Below are 11,569 nucleotides of genomic sequence, written 5' to 3' on the forward strand. Positions count from 1 at the left end.
AGGATAGAGAACAGGAAGAAAGAGATCGCGTGATAGTACAGAAATTTTCAGAGTTAAATTTACAACGTGCAAAAGATAAGGAAGAAATATTTGAGAGAATCGAGGAATCCGTACCAAATGACAGATTAAATAATCTAACACAACAATATGAACAGTTAACTACCAAATGTGTCAATACTGCAACCCGAGTCACGACACTTACGGAAGACGTAAATAAACAGAAAGAACAATTAGGTGACTTATCGGAAAGAGTTGAGGAGATTTCAGATAAATTGACAAATCTTAGTTTAAATGGGGACAGAGATTCGGATGATACAGCTCCATTACCATTTTCAGAAACCGAAGAGTACCAGAACATAAATAAGCATGTTGAAAATCCAGGAAAATTTAATGAACGCGTGAAAAGAGAATTTGAGGCATTACGAAAGCAAGTCAAACAAATTGAAGGCGAAATAGTAGGAAAGGACAGTAGAAGGAACTTAGAATCACAGATAGCAGAGGGGTATGAAGAAAGTAATTTATTTCATTTACGAGAAGGAACAAGAGAGCGCCAGGCGCGCGAACTTGACAATAATCGACATTCCGACTGGGACAGACGCGGTAGGTCTTTGTCGCCACGAGGCGAAAACTTTGACTAAAAACACTTTTTGACTGTTCGGAAATTTAAGATCTTCCGCAATTCTAAGAATGACATACATCCATGTGCATGGTTAGATCAATTTATGTACGCACTTCCACCGAATTGGCCACTAAGACACAAACGCGAAATTATGTGCGGCTATTAATGTCCTCAGGGGATTCACTACTCTAAGTGAATATGTGCCGTAGCGAGCATAGGGCCCCGAGCTGTAGTGGTGCTATTTCCCTTTTAGTTTTCAGTACCGCTGCCTACTCTTTTACTATTCTTTGCATCTGTCAGAACAACTCTTCGACTATCAATCTATCTAGTGAGTAAGTAAACAATAACCGGATTTGACTAATTTACCCAAAAGTGATTTCGGAGTGTGGAGTTACTGTACCTTCAGCAGCATTCATTCTTAGCTTAAATGAAATTTTACCTGTTTATCTTCGTGACACTATTACTTCTTATGTTGACGATATTCTTATTGCTAAACATTCTTGGAGTGAGCACAACAAAATTTTGGATTCATTGTTACGTATCTTTGCAAGAGTTGGCATTACAGTAAACTTGGAAAAATCTGAATTTGGTCGTTCTCAGGTGAAATTTCTCGGTCACATTATTTCTACAGAAGGTATTCTTCCTGATCCAGAGAAACTAGACGCTATTCGTAATTATGCTGTTCCTACCACAAAACGTGATGTTCGTAGTTTCCTTGGTGTCTGTAATTTTCTTAGACGCTTTGTTAGATTGGACAATTTGGCCACATCTCGTTTTTGCGAACTATCTGGAAAGTTCTTTTTAAACGAAAATCGGTCGACAACTTTGGTTAGTTTGTATTCCTGATGAGTGGGTTAATAAGCTGATTTGGTATACGCATTTCAGTTATGCACACTTTGGTCCCAGAAAATGCTTTCATAAATTACGAGAAAATTGCTACTTCAGTAATATGGAAAAACGTATTCGATCTGTTCTGGCCAAATGCAAATTATGTCAAAAGGCTAAGCCGCCAACAGTTTCTCACAGAGCACCGTTGTTTCCTATCATTCCATCGAAATTAAAGGAGATGGCTGCAGTTGATTTGTTCAGTCCAGTGGTTCGATCTACTAATGGTTTTGCGTACATTTTCGTAGCAGTGGAGTTGACGTCAAAATATGTGTGTTTTACACCTTTACGCAAAGCAACAGCTCGTTCAGTATCTAACGCTTTCTTCAAACATTTTCTTAAAGAAGTTGGTCATGTTGATAAGGTTATATCAGATAATGGATCACAGTTTCGTTCTAAAATTTCGCTTCGTACTCTACAGCGTCGTAAAATTAAACCAATTTTCATTTCACTTTTTCACCCTCAATCTAACGCTTCAGAGAGATGGATGAAGGAAATCAATAAATTGTGTCGTCTTTATTGTCATCAGAATCACAGAACGTGGGATCAGTATCTTCATATTTTTCAAAACATTCTGAATGAACTTCCTAATGACTCAACTTCTTCACCGCCAATACTGATATTAAAAAACAAAGCACCGACAAATCGCATATCTGAAATCGTTCCTTTTCCGCCTTCACGGAAACTGGGACATTCTGAAGTTGTCAACCTGGCTCTACAAAATATTGCATCTGCGGCTGCTAGAAGAGAGAAATCAGCTAAGCGTCCTGGTCGTTCAAAAATCGTGTCAGTTGGTCAGAAGGTGTTAATTAAGTCTCATCGTTTGTCTCACAGAGGAAAAGGCTTGTGTCGCAAATTTTTTCTGCTTTATAACGGTCCATATAGAATTCGCAAAATTATTCATGATAACACTGTCGAAGTAGAAACTCTTAAATCACGACGCTCTAAGGGAATACATCATATATCAAACGTCAAAATTTTTGTGGAATGAAATACTTATGAGAAACTAACAGCTACATGTAAACATGCAGAGAGTACAAGGATACCGCGCTGTGTTTTGGCGGCGGCATATACTCAAAGCAACAGTCAAGTCTGCGCGCCGCACAAAGCAGTCATTGACCGCGAACAATTGCTTCCTACGTCACGCGCCTACAGCTGATCGAGCGCTCAGTGCGAATGCTCTGACAGCCGTAAACAAATACACAGTTTAATTTCTCCGATTAAATTCAGTATAAAGCTATAGTGACTTGATGAATTATGTTATTAACATTCAGTATTTTTCAGGATACGGTTCTATAAAATATTTAAGAACTTCAGATAAATTCTGTGTGTCTCCGACGTTAAGAGGACTTACTATCGAGAAATTTTCAGGAAGAATGTAATTTCCAAGAAGAAACTAATAAACTAAAAAGGTAACTATTAATTGAGTTTGTTTTTCAGGTAACATATTTCCACTTAGGTACGTACTTTAGACGTAATTTGCTGCTCGCGAATACGTGATTCATACTTTGTGCTAAATTTCATGTTCTATGAAATAACTTGTGAAGCGACGTGCTTGCGTACGTTAACTGATTTTGACAATGATTATTAATGAACTGGGTTGTAACTTGTGTATATTATGCATCGCTTGGCTGCTATGCTTTTTCACTGATGTCATATTTTTTTAAATTATGTGCCTGCTGTGCTTATTTATTTAAATTATAATTGTAACCTGATCTATTGTGCTGATGTGTTTAGGTATGTAAGTTATACTTTGTGATTTATCTGCTTGCGCCTTCATGTTTACTTATTAAGATGACATATGAACATTTATTTGCTTATGCTGATATGATGCTAATGACATGTTTACTGCTTTGCGTATGGATTGCATATTTATACATATCTGTTGTTGTCATAACTACTCTTTAATTTGGTGTATAGAAATGCTGATGTACAGTGTACGAATATAGAGTTTAGGTTACACTATGGTATTAATTATAGATCGTTCGCTTGGCAGAGCCTCGTTGTAAGGATTGTGCTGCATCCACTTGTTGACATTCTGTTCTCTACTGGTATATTTACTCGCTATTGCTTGTTTTGCTTACGCTCAGTGCCTTATATTTTTAAGATAAGAAAATGAACTGCTATAATTCGACGAACGACATTAGCACAAGAAACTTCATAGAAGTCACATGAGCTGGAGGTTTTATGGAAGCTGTATAACTTTATGCTAATAGGAAGGAAGCTAACGACATGACATACCAAAACTAGGTTTAGACCATTAACAGTTATTACACTGCATTTTTCGTGAGCAATTGAAATAGGAAGTGACACTTGATACAAGAAATACTCCACATGTTTGCTTCTGCCATAATTCTTGAAATGATGTACACACTGTGAAATATTATGATCATTCACATTCCGTAATCGTACTTAATTACTGAGAGTTATTCGAACTAAGTCTGTTAGTGGTCATGTATGCATTTCTTTGTTTATAATTCATAATGAGTAGAAGATTTGGCTCAGATGGATTACACAGAGGTTGTGTGTTGACAATGTGTCTTCAGATTGTGTGGGATGATGAACTGAAGTTTGTACTAGGATTTTATCTGTACTTGTTTGAGGAGACTGACTAGAGGAAAGAGTTGTGTTGGAAGTGAGATGATATTGGCAATAAGGTTCATATGTATCGACGTATTGAAGAGGTATTATTGAGGTATTATTGAGGTATAGAGATTATATGAAGTTGATGATTATTAGAGTTTTTGTGGACAAGAGGTAAGGTAAATGATATTGATGATAAGATTTATATGTATCGACGTATTGAAGAGGTATTATTGAGGTATTATTGAGATTATGTGATGCTGATGATTATTGGAGTTTTCGTATATAAGAGGTAAAGTAAGTGAGGAGCATATTTTTTTTTGTTGGTCTTATGGAACAAGGAGGATGAAGGTAGCAGACTAGAACACTAAAGTAAAAGGAAGATAGTCTATACACACACTTTGTTAAATCACTAAGCAGTATATACTTTTTTTTGAAGAGAGGAAGTATTTGCATATCTTGGCTCACTGACAGTTGTTCAACAACAGTACATTTGATCTGGCTTGGCAAACATTGGTCTTGACATGATGACTATGACGTTGACTTAACTATCATTGACTGTTATACATTGCTGCCACTACTACTTGATACACATGATGAACATCAGATTTTGACAGAATTACATTTACACAGTTAACACTATTCAATTACACAGTAGTACTTAATGTGGATGAGAGATGAGTGAGTGTGTTTTGTGTGTTTTCCTTTCCTAATCCTACCCACCTATCTCCTAAATATTATTTTATTTGTTTGTAGTGGCTTGCACTGACACTCATAAATATTATAGGTTTACTGATATTTGAGTATTTGTAATAGTTAATATGACAATTATCTGACATCATTTGTGTGTTTATTAGAATTTGTATGTTTAGTGTAAAAGTATTTGTATGTGCATTCAAACTATTGTTCATGCCTGAACGGTCTGATTAGTGAGGGTAAATATTATGAACTGTTACCTGCACTTTTTCAACATAATGTGTGACACTTAGGAATGATTAATTTCTGCTGATGAACTGTGTGATCAGTAATAGTGAATATTATGGACTGTTACTTGTACTTTTTCTACATGATTGGTGCCACTAGGACATGTTTAATTTCTGCTGATGAACAGTGTGATCAGTGATAGTGAATATTATGGACTGTTACTTGTACTTTTTCTACATGATTGGTGCCACTAGGACATGTTTAATTTGTGCTTATATACTCTGATGAACAGTGTGATCGGTGATAGTGAATATCATGGACTGCTCTCTGGACCTGTTCATCATTGCTAGGTGTAACTGACGGACTACTTGTATGGAAATGAAGTCACTTGTTGCTGTCTGCACCTACTCAACATTGCTGGGTGCCACTGATGGATTGCTTCTACTGAACTAATGTGACTTGTTGCTGTGTGTACCTCTTCAACTTTACTGGGTGCCACAGATGGAACTGCTTCTACTGAAATGATGTCACTTGTTGGTGTCTGCACCTGCTCAACATTGCTGGGTGCCACTGATGGATTGCTTCTACTGAACTAATGTGACTTGTTGCTGTGTGTACCTCTTCAACTTTACTGGGTGCCACAGATGGAACTGCTTCTACTGAAATGATGTCACTTGTTGGTGTCTGCACCTGCTCAACATTGCTGGGTGCAACTGATGGACTGCTTCTACTAAAATGAAGTCACTTGTTGCTGTCTGCACCTACTCAACATTCCTGGGTGCCACTGTTAGAACTGTTTCTACTGAAATGATGTTGCTTCTTGCTGTCTGCACCTACTCAACATTGCTGGGTGCCACTGTTAGAACTGTTTCTACTGAAATGATGTCACTTGCCGGTGTCTGCACCTACTCAACATTGCTGGGTGCAACTGATGGACTGCTTCTACTGAAATGATGTCACTTGTTGGTGTCTGCACCTGCTCAACATTGCTGGGTGCAACTGATGGACTCCTTCTACTGAAATGATGTCACTTGTTGGTGTCTGCACCTGCTCTCAACATTGCTGGGTGCAACTGATGGACTGTTTCTGCTGAAATGATGTCACTTGTTGGTGTTTGCACCTGTTGACCATTGCTGGGCTGGAATTATCAACTATTTTTTTTTTTTTTTTGAACAATTAAAAGTATTTTATGTGAACATTTGTGTAAACTGATTTTTTGTGTATTGTGCAAACTATTATGTAAAGCCACATGTATGAAAAGAATTTGTATTGCCTACTGTATTTTATATATTAGGTTATTGAAAGGTCAGTGCAAAGCCAAAATTTTAACTAATTATGTGATATTTAGGTATTAATATTATCTTTTATTTTTGTCTGTATTTTTCTGGACGAATTTGGTGGTATTTTCACCACCAATGCTGGCAAAAATACCATCAAATTCTGGCCTGTGGAGGAGGGGCATATGAAAGGTGGCTACACTGAGCCACTGCGCCAGAGATTGCGCCAAAGAGTATTAGTCTGCCGCCTCCACAGTGCTTGGGGAGAGCTCGTAGTAGTCAGTGCCTGTTAAGAACTCGTAGTAGTCAGTGCCTGTTAAGAACTCGTAGAAGTCAGTGCTTGGAGAGAGCTCATAGTAGTCAGTGCCTGTCGAGGTCTCGTGGTAGTCTGTGCTGAGATGTTGTAGCAGAGAGTGTTTGTTGAGATGTGCTATTAGGCAGTGCTTGCTGAGATGTGATATTGGAGAGTTCTGGTTGAGATATAATGTAAGGATTAGAATGATTTTCATCAATATAAATGAGGTAATTAACTCAGTTTGTTTTTATTTTAGTGTCCTAAATAATGCGTCATTACAGGTTCAGTCAACAAAGCATCTGGCGTGTGTTCTTGTATTAGAGTGTAATTCTGCTTTCCTTACGCAATTATCGTATTTCTAATTTTCTTTTATCACGTCAGTAAAATTGGTATTTAAAAATTCTTGTCTTGTTGAAGAAGAACCGTGCCAGATGTCCGTTGAGTCATACTTCCACATACAGAACAGTTATACTTATGCTTTGGTTTCGTAGGTTTCATAGTTGCTGGGGACTTAATTAATTAATTGTGTTAACGAAAAATTTCATTTCATTCTTGTTGTTGTTCTTTGCAGTCAGATAGCGTAATAATACTAGTCAGGGCCAACCGATTACGAGACACAACGTAATCGGACATACAGCTACGAAAAATAAAAAGTATTTTCAATCTTATTTAATTAAGCCCCCATGCACTAGCTGACCCCTCTCTCGATGACGCGATGCGAGCCGTGTGGGAGCGTACTCTACGGTCCACTGGGAAGTACTCTTCCATCCTTGACATGTGGAAACAGCTGGCAAAACCGAAGCTGAGGCAAAATTTGATTCTTTTTTGTGCTGCCAAGCGTGTGACTTTCTGAGAACTTGCGAATATTACTATTCCATCCTGCGTGAAGTTTATGATGCTGCGGATCACGTCCCTTTGCGAGTAGCGGATGTGTAAAGGCAAAATTGTTGACGTCGGCATCAGACCCGTCGCTGAAGCGTTTGTATTCCTCTCTCGCGACAAATAATGGACGTATAGTATAGGAGCAAGCTGATCTAGTGCGTGTCTTACACCAGTACTATATAGACATCTACTACATCTGTGAGTCCAGTGCACCCCCTTAAGAGCCACTAGTCCGCATCTTGACAATTACACTTGAACATAATGAAACGCACTTAGCTGCATTTCAGCCTGAGGAAGTTTACAAACGTTGAGGGATAGCATTCTCAAAAGTCTCCGGGTTTGGATGGACTTCCCGAGGAATTTTACGTGCCCTTTTGGGTGCTACGTTTACGTCTCATTTGAATGAAGTGTTACAGGGTAGAGTAGTGCCGTCCTCGTTCAAAGTGGGAAAATTCTTTTAATGCGGAAGCGCCATGAACCGGCTTTTCGTAATAGCCTTCGCCCAATTACTTTGTTAAACTGATTATAAGACTGTGGCGAGAGCAGTTAATAGTCGGATGTCGGCTATGATGGAGATGATTGTTGCCAAACATCAATGCTGCGTACCTGAGCCTATCATTCTTTCTCCTACAGTCAAATGTTACGACGTGGTTTCGGTTGCTGCTGTAACGTCCGTCCCCTGCGCCCTTGCTTTCCTTAACTTTGATAGGGCATTTGACCGTGTTAGTCACGACTTTTTGCTTCGGATTCCGGAGGCAATTGGTGTTACTGTTGACACACGGCGAGTGCTTTCAAATTTGTTTACGGGTATTTCTATGGTTCAAATGGCTCTGAGCACTATGGGACTCAACTGCTGAGGTCATTAGTCCCCTAGAACTTAGAACTAGTTAAACCTAACTAACATAAGGACATCACAAACATCCATGCCCGAGGCAGGATTCGAACCTGCGACCGTAGCGGTCTTGCGGTTCCAGACTGCAGCGCCTTTAACCGCACGGCCACTTCGGCCGGCCACGGGTATTTCTGCTTCGGTGGTTACTAATGGCCAACTGACGCCCCCGATAAATATCTGTCGAGGAGGCCTGAAGGAAGCCCGCTGACAATGACTACGTTGTCTCTGGAACCCCTACTTCGGATGCTAGTATCCCAGCTAAAGGGTTGGACGCTTTCCGGAGGTACTATAGCTGTTCGTGCATGCGCGGATGACGTGATGGTCCAATTCTGCGGAGATACCTCGACTGAAGGCTGCAATCGATGATGATTGTCGGAGGTCAGATGCACTACTTAAAGGCTTCATACTTTGCGAGGTTTTGATGAGGCAGTTGTTCCATGGGCTACTGTGGTGGATCGGCATGCGTCTCTCTGTATCATCATTGATCGTTGTCCACTCAAAATGGCGACGCTGAACTGGAGCGATACTAGAACATGAAACGTGTTCTCTTACTCTGCTCCAGAAAGTACGAATACTGGATACATATGTCTTATGCAAAGGTTATTATGTGGCCCAAGTTCATCCACTTCCCTCGATGATGGCGAAGAAACGACAGGAGCTGTCTGGTCGTTTCTTATAGAAAAGATATATCTTTTGCTTACGGTACGAGGTAGTCACGAAGCCTGGTTCCGTTGGGGGTTTGGGCCCGGCTGACGAAGGAAGACTCAGATGCTAAATGTGCGACGTACTGTTTTGATGATAACTCAAGAAACTCACATATTCACGTCTCGTTTATTTATCTATGTCCATCCTGTTAGTCTTGAAACTCCTATTGATGTTGGTCGCATAAATTATAAGTTAAAACACGTTCGTGACTTCTGTCTTGCGGTGAGATATTTAGGGGGTGACATTTTATGGAGACCCGTCCTCGCCATGAAATTCCTTCAGGTTCGTTGGAAAGCAGTTCACTGCCAGAACTTCACTGAAGGAGGATCGCCGCAAACAACCTGTACGACATGTGACTACGTAGGCTTTCCCGGCGTAATAAGTCTTGAAAGTCTTTTCGGGTTTGCTGCCGGATCCTAAAATCAACTTGACTCGATATTTCGGCGATCCAACTGTTCGCCATCTTCAGGAAATGCTGCTTCTGCTGATGAGTCCCGCTGAGAACTGACGCAAGATTGCAATTCGACGTCCTATATAGGCTACCGTTCAGTACACGGCGCATGCGCCGCCCATCACGGTTTCTGACTTACAAAACAGGGAGGTGGCGCCGCCCTTAGTGAAACACTGCTGGCAACGATATATCGCAATCAAGGCCGCACCGAAGAACGTTCAGTTTTGATGCGAGATAATACAGGATTCCACGTTTTGCTAAGAGGAAACCCATTGTCCCTGTTGATTAAATTATCAGCCAACCTAATTTCGATCGCCTCTTTATACACACTATTCCAAAAACCGGAAATGTTGGCAATTACAACAGTTTCCTCAAATTTCATTTTGTGTCTCTCATTCAGGCAGTGTTCTGCTACGGCCGATTTTTCCGGCTGTTGTAGCCTCGTGTGACGGCGATGTTCCACACACCTGTCATTCACTGTGCGAATAGAACGGCCAACGTAAGCTTTCCCACACTGACACGGGATTTTGTACACCCCGGGTTTCCCAAGTCCCAAATCATCCTTCACAGAGCCGAGCAGAGCCCTAATCTTAGAGGGTGGACGGAACACACTCTTAATGTTAAAACTCCTTAAGATTCGTCCAATCTTAAACGATAAGCCTCCAGCATAAGGAAGAAAGGCCACAGATCTATGTTCCCCTTCGGACACCTCCGGAGACGGTCCAAATTCCATAGCCCGACGAATCTGTTTCTCGGTATATACATTTTCCTTAAAAACAGTCATCAAATGCTCAAGTTCTTGGGTTAAGCTGTCTGCGTCGGAAATGGCATATGCTCTCCGCACCAAAGTCCTAAGGACGCCACTACGTTGGTGTGGTGGATGACAACTCTCAGGGTGCAGATACAAATCTGTGTGTGTCGGCTTTCGGTGAACGCTGTGTCCCAAAGTTCCATCACGGCTCTGTGAAGGATGATTTGGGACTTAGGAAACCCGGGGTGTACAAAATCCCGTGTCAATGTGGGAAAGCTTACGTTGGCCGTTCTATTCGCACAGTGAATGACAGGTGTGTGGAACATCGCCGTCACACGAGGCTACAACAGCCGGAAAAATCGGCCGTAGCGGAACACTGCCTGAATGAGAGACACAAAATGAAATTTGAGGAAACTGTTGTAATTGCCAACATTTCCGGTTTTTGGAATAGTGTGTATAAAGAGGCGATCGAAATTATGTTGGCTGATAATTTAATCAACAGGGACAATGGGTTTCCTCTTAGCAAAACGTGGAATCCTGTATTATCTCGCATCAAAACTGAACGTTCTTCGGTGCGGCCTTGAGTGCGATATATCGTTGCCAGCAGTGTTCCACTAAGGGCGGCGCCACCTCCCTGTCTAGGAAGGCAGAAACCGTGATGGGCGGCGCATGCGCCGTGTACTGAACGGTGGCCTATATAGGACGTCGAATTGCAATCTTGCGTCAGTTCTCAGCGGGACTCATCAGCAGAAGCAGCATTTCCTGAAGATGGCGAACAGTTGGATCGCCGAAATATCGAGTCAAGTTGATTTTAGGATCCGGCAGCAAACCCGAAAAGACTTTCAAAACCTGTACGACAGTTTGGTGTAATATCATTCTTCCGATTTTGCCGATGGGCGTAGCGTCCTCTTGGTATAAAGTAGTAAATAACTTTATTCCAACGACCGAGCAACTTTTCTCTATTGGGCTTAGCGACGTGGACTTATTTAGTCGTTGTACGGCTACAGATACGATACGACATCGCTTTGCTTGTGGAGGTCATACGGCAAATTGGTCTTGGATTAGGACGCAATTGATCTTCTGAGACCTTATACACTACGGACATCATATCTGCGACCAGATTCTTCCTTCTTTCCACGGTCGAAAACCCTTACCGTTATGTGGTTACTGGGACACTTAGTTCATTATGTTGTGGAAAGTAAGGGGGAAGATCACATGAACTTCATGTAGTACATAATCACTGCCTTTTGGAGATGCTTGTGAATGCCTCGATATCGAGACTTCCTCGCCAACGTATTGAGTCTA

Source organism: Schistocerca piceifrons, chromosome 6 (assembly GCF_021461385.2).
Source record: "Schistocerca piceifrons isolate TAMUIC-IGC-003096 chromosome 6, iqSchPice1.1, whole genome shotgun sequence".
In the NCBI taxonomy this organism is placed as follows: domain Eukaryota; kingdom Metazoa; phylum Arthropoda; class Insecta; order Orthoptera; family Acrididae; genus Schistocerca; species Schistocerca piceifrons.